Source organism: Triticum dicoccoides, chromosome 5A (genome assembly GCF_002162155.2).
Source record: "Triticum dicoccoides isolate Atlit2015 ecotype Zavitan chromosome 5A, WEW_v2.0, whole genome shotgun sequence".
NCBI lineage: Eukaryota > Viridiplantae > Streptophyta > Magnoliopsida > Poales > Poaceae > Triticum > Triticum dicoccoides.
In genome coordinates, this window is record NC_041388.1 from 46,774,727 (window position 1) to 46,781,279 (window position 6,553).

The following is a 6,553-nucleotide window of genomic DNA, read 5'->3' on the forward strand; positions in this document are numbered from 1 at the left end:
CTGAACAAGCACTTAACAGGATATTTTCAAGCAAATATAACTATTTTATTTATGCAAGAAAATAACTTTAAGCAATTATTCATATGCATAACAAATCATTGTATCATGACAATAATTAGATCTTAGCTACTTTACCAACTAAACTAGTTTCAAGGTTCTGTAAATCGAGCATAATACCAACACACACTTAACAGAATATAAATAACATGAAAGTTATTTAAATGCATGGATTAATCATTTCATTCAAGTAATAAAATCATCAATATTGAAATGGCACCATGAAAATGTTGCTGTGGCTTGGCTTAGTGCAGATGAGGTTCACAAGCCTTCTAGTGATCCTCAAGACAAGCCTCACCCTCTGAAAATAATTTTAAACACAAGAAGAAAATATCAAGAACTCTTCTGAAAATCACCAGAAATTCCAGACAGCTCAGAAAAATCTCATTTTTGGTGAGCTGCTAGATTTCTTTGCAAAGAACATAATGCAAAAAGAATCAATTCATTTGGACTTATGGTTGAAAAGTTATACCTATTTGAAGCTCTCTGGAATTGGATTGAATTTGAATTTAAATAAACAGACTAGGGGGTGACGTAGAAGGTGTAAAGCCTTAGGGCGCCACCACTCGTACCGCTTCACGCGCGTACAGAATGGCTGACTAGCGGGCCCCGCTAGTCAGGTGAGAAGGAGGGGAGAAGGAAACAGAGGAGGGTCGCGGCTTCGTTGGAGCTCTCACCGGCGATGAGGGCTCCTTGGCCAATACCAGAGGGAGGGATCGAGAGAGGGGGTTGAGGCGCACATGCCCGTACCTGTAGCGTAGCTAGGGGTGGTCGGAAGGCGTTGAAATCAACCTCACAAGCGGAGGCAGAGGGCGGTGGTCGTCGGAGATGAGGAAGACAACGACCAGAGGCAACTTCAGGGGCTCCAGAGGGACGGGATGGCTTCATCGGAGAGAGGCGGAGGCCCTGGAAGGACCGCTCTGGCCTGGGAGGGGCTGGAGCTACTGGGGTGACCAGAGGGGATCGCCGGCGAGCTCGAGCTCGAGGGCGACGGCCCGCGGCATGCCCGACCGGGCTACGGTTTCCTACGCGCTTGTGGGGTGTGTGGGAGTGGTGGATGGTGCTCGAGGAGGCTGGGGGCGGCTCCATTTTTAGGCGAGCGGAGAGGGGGGTTCGGGCTCCACCGGTGGACACCTGTCCACGGCGCTCGGCGACGAGCGGCGTCAGGGAGAGGGGGAGAAGGCGACGCAGCTCACGTGGCAACTGTGGGCGAGCGGGGACGAGCACATGAACGAGGAGAAGGCAACGAGCACAATGCGCACTTCACTGTTGGGTTGGCCGGACTGTGCCCGTGCGAGCGCTAGGGGAGTTAATGGCGTTGAGACGATGATGGCGGCACGCTTAGGTAGGCGGGGAAGCGAGCACGCAATCAATAGAGGCTCGGGCGTGTCGCAGAGCGCGTCGGCTGCATGCCAACTCGCCTGGACGAACGCGGTCACCGCGTGAACTCTGGCCTCATGCCGACCTAAGCCCAAACTCCATGTCTGGCTTGTTGTTCGTGGTAGTTTTGAATGTTACCACGCTTTGGTTTGGCTCCAGATGCAGTAGAGAAAATTTTACACGCCAGGTAAGTTTCTGGTCAGTAACTTTGAGGTGTTACTGAGGTCAAATGGCTGGGAGTTGGGGGATGTGCTTTGGAGGCTAGCCATCATCTACTAAGGTGATGATGCACAAGAAAATTCAGGCACAGGGGAGCAAGTAAAATGGTAGTTGTTATAGAGACCACCATTTTTGTCTAGAACAAAAAATATTTTCTGTAGAAAAAATATTCCAAAAAGTGAAGAAATATTTTTGCTCAAGAAGGTGCCCTAGGGTTCAAAGAATATTTGGGAATTTTCTCAGATTTTTGTGGGCAAGAAAAATGAGGGTTGCTTTGGAGCTCATTGAACTAGCTAGGGTTTTAGAGAAGAAAAATGAATATTTTTCATTTGAGAAAAATATTCCCAAGATTATTTTGAGATGGATCAGAAGGGGAATGATGATTATGGAGGGGAATGATGCACTTGGGTGAAAGCCAAGGGTACCCAAGTGTTTAAGTCCATATCAAAAGATTCAAAAAACCCAACTTTCAAAATAAATCCAAATGAAAATTAGGCAAATAAGAGAGGGCAAAAATCAGGCTGTCACAAACCTCCCCCACTTAGAATGAATATCATCCTCAAGATTCGGTTGCTTGGGAAAACCACTTTGGATAATGAGCCCTTAGGAATTCTTCCCGCTCCCAAGTCGATTCTAACTCTGTGTGATGCTCCCACTGAACTTTGTAAAATTTTCTTACTTTACTGCGAGTGACCCTTTTCATCTGATCCAAAATTCTAAATGGTCTCTCTTCGTAGCTTAAATCATTTTCCAATTCTACCTCATCCATAGCAGTCCTTTTCTCAGGCGGGGATATGCAACGTCTTAATTGTGAAATATGAAACACGTTATGCACGTCTGCCAATTCAGCGGGAAGCTCCGACTGATAGGCAACAGTACCCACTCAGGACATAACCGGGAATGGACCAATAAACCTGGGTGCCAACTTTCGACGGGTCTGAAATCTCTTGACTCCTTTCATAGGAGTGACTCGGAGGTATACGTGTTCTCCGGGTTCAAAACTGATCTGTCGGTGCTTTGCATCATAATAACTTTTCTGTCGATATTTGGCCAATTGCAATCTGTCTCTGATTTCCTTAACTTGTTTCTCAGCTTCCATCATGAGATCTGTTCCGAAGATACGGCTATCTCCAGTTTGAGACCAAGTTAAAGGAGTGCGGCACTTACGGCCATACGGAGCTTCATATGGTGACATCTTTAGACTGGTTTGGAAGCTGTTGTTGTAAGAAAACTCGGCATATGGCAAGAAATCTGCCCATTTAGGTCCTTGGGCTAAAGCAGAGGCTTGCAACATATCTTTGAGTATTTGATTTACCCGCTCTGTCTGTCCATCGGTCTGAGGATGATAAGCAGTACTATATTTCAGCGCTGTCCCCAAGGCTTGATGGAGACGGGACCAAAAAGTGGAGGTAAACAGGGAACCTCGGTCGGAAGTGATGGTTCGGGGTACTCCATGCAGACTGACGATTCTGGATACATACCGCTGTGCAAGTTGATCCGCTCTGTATCTGGTGCTGATTGGAATGAAGTGAGCAACCTTGGTTAAGGTATCCACTATGACCCAGATTGCATCCTTGCCTCGCTGGGTCTTAGGCAGTGTAATGCCCTTGATGCGGCTATATCTCCTACGTGTCAAAGCATGACTTAGAGGCATAACCGCATTGAAAGCAATGTTGCAAGTAAGGTAATCTTCACAACAACCCATGTAAATAGATAATAGGGAAAAAAGGTACATAGTTGGCTTACACTCGCCACGTCACACAAATACATGAATAACATTACAATCATCCAATACACTCATGGTCCAACTACGGTACCAAAATAAAAGATCAACCCCAACAAGCGACATGGTCCCCGATCGCCCCAACTGGGCACCACTACTGATCATCTGGGAAAGACACAGAGTAATGACGAGAGTCTTCATCGAACTCCCACTTGAGCTCAAGCGCATCGTCTGGAGCGGTATCATCAGTCCCTGCATCTGGTTTGGTAGTAATCTATGAGTCACGGGGACTCAGCAATCTCGCACCCTCGCGATCAAGACTATTTAAGCTTATAGGTAAGGCAAGGTAATATGTGGAGCTGCAGCAAGCGACTAGCATATATGGTGGCTAACCTGTTCGCAAAATAGAGCGAGAAGAGAAGGCAAAGCACGAACGAAGAACTATGATCAAGTGATCCTAGAACAACCTACGTCAAGCATTACTCCAACACCGTGTTCACTTCCCGGAATCCGCCGAGAAGAGACCATCACGGTTACACACGTGGTTGATTCATTTTAATTAAGTTAAGTTTCATGTTATCTACAACCGAACATTAACAAATTCCCATCTTCCCATAACCGCGGGCATGACTTTTGAAAGTTCAAATCCCTGCAGGGGAGTCCCAACTTAGCCCATCACAAGCTCTCACGGTCAACGAAGGATATTCCTTCTCCCGAGACATTCCGATCAGACTCGGCATCCCGGTTTTACAAGACATCCTCGACAATGGTAAAACAAGTCCAGCAACACCGCCCGAATGTGCCGAAAAATCCCGATAGGAGCTGCACATATCTCCTTCTCAGGGCACACTCAGATAGGTCAAGCTACGAGTAAAACCAACCCTCGAGTTTCCCCGAGGTGGCCCCGCAGGCTGCCCAGTTCGGACCAACACTCAGAGGAGCACTGGCCCAGGGGGGTTTAAATAAAGATGACCCTTGGGCTCCGGAAACCCAAGGGAAAAAGAGGCTAGGTGGCAAATGATAAAACCAAGGTTGGGAATTGCTGGAGGAGTTTTATTCAAGGCGAACTGTCAAGGGGTTCCCATTATAACCAAACCGCGTAAGGAACGCAAAATCCGGGAACATAACACCGATATGACGGAAACTAGGGCGGCAAGAGTGGAACAAAACACTAGGCAAAAAGGCCGAGCCTTCCACCCTTTACCAAGTATATAGGTGCATTATTATAACAAGATAATATGGTGATATCCCAACAATAAACAATGTTCCAACAAGGAACGATCTCCAATCTTCACCTGCAACTAGCAACGCTATAAGAGGGGCTGAGCAAAGCGGTAACGTAGCCAAGCAACGGTTTGCTAGGACATGGTGGGTTAGAGGTTTGACATGGCAATCTGGGAGGCATGATAAGCAAGTGGTAGGCATTGTAGCATAGGCATAGCAAAAGAGCGAGCATCTAGCAAGCAAAGATAGAAGTGATTTCGAGGGTATGATCATCTTGCCTGCAAAGTTGTCAAAGTTGACTTGATCCTCGTAAGCAAACTCAACGGGCTCCTTGTTAGTGAACTCTTCTCCCGGCTCTACCCAAACAAGACAAACAAGCAAAATGAACACAATCAACCACGTGCAATGCTCGAACAACATGATGCAAACATGGTATGCTATGCGGGATGCGATGTGTGATGCATATGCAAGATTTGACAAGGAATGATTGAAACTGGCCTCAACTTGGAAATCCAAGAGTGCCACTGGAAAGGTGAGGTGATTTCGGTTGAAATCTATATAAAAATCACCGGAATCGGATGCACAGTTTGGAAATGGCAAGCAAAACAAATATGACACCGGTCTGCGATAATCAGCAAGTAGCCATCTAAATGCATCAAGATAAATATGCTACAACACTCAACTTGACAACAAAATACATGGCAGGGATCCACTCATGATGCTTGACAAAATATGAACACTGAGATACGGCCAATTCATTCATTAACAGGTTCAAACAAGCATGGCAAAAGTGCAAATGATAACAGGTTTCAGACTTAGTGAAATTAACACAAGTGTGGAATTTAACATCAGGTAGCACACATTAGAGTATCAAAACTATATGCTACAGGAACTTAACATGGAAAATCAAGGCATGGCATGAAGCTACTCAAAGCACTTAACAAAAGTCCCTTAGTGACCTTGAGCCAAAAGGGATCAGAAAATACAATTGCAAGCATGTGAACATGGCAAAAACATAATCAGATTACAGACTTAGTGAAAAACTGGAGCATGCAAATCTGTTAACGAGTAGGCATGTTTACGAGCTCGATGCACTCACTACAGAGCATGGTATGACAAATTAAGCATACACCCATCAATAATACATGGCATAGGAGCTAGACATGGCAAGAACAACAACATAGCATGCACGGATCAATAGCAACATCCTCGGCAAAATCGCTAACTAGTCACCAATCTGCCAGGATTCACGAAATAGCAAAAGTAGAGCTCGATTGACTCAAGCTAGGGTGCTCCATAATTGCAAACAAAGACATGGATGGATAGAGCACCACAATGTTAACAAATCATCCTTACTGATCATCCCCAAAAGAGGCACGGATCACTAGGAACCAACCTGAACATATGGCATAATGACAAAATCAGGACAAGGACTTAGAGAAATTCTAAGTCCCTGAAATCAGCATTACCGATTGCACTACTTTGCAAGCTTGTGCTAGTCACCACACATATTACAAAAATACATGGTAAGCACCTCTGTAAAGATGGCATGGCATAATAAAAACTCATGTAGAGCTCAGGAGCATATCATGCACACATTAAACATGGCAAAAATGACAAATATCTATTTGATGAAACAGATCTGACAATTTTATCACATAGCCCTCTTCCAACAGCATTTCGAGCATCAATATGAGCTCAAATGAAAATTATGCAATGAGGTGAAATGATGTACTCTCTGAGGCGAAAATTTTGATATGCTACACGCGCAAATCAGAGCGATGGATGCGGAGTAACGACATGATGAAAAACGCAAAAAAAAACTAGGGTTTCGGGGAATAAAAGTCAACGGAGAGCAAAACTCCAGATCTGGATCGGGTATTGCACTGTAGCATGCACAGCTCCCGAGGTTCACCGGGATTGAGGATGAACTCGCCGTACTTGTCGAGG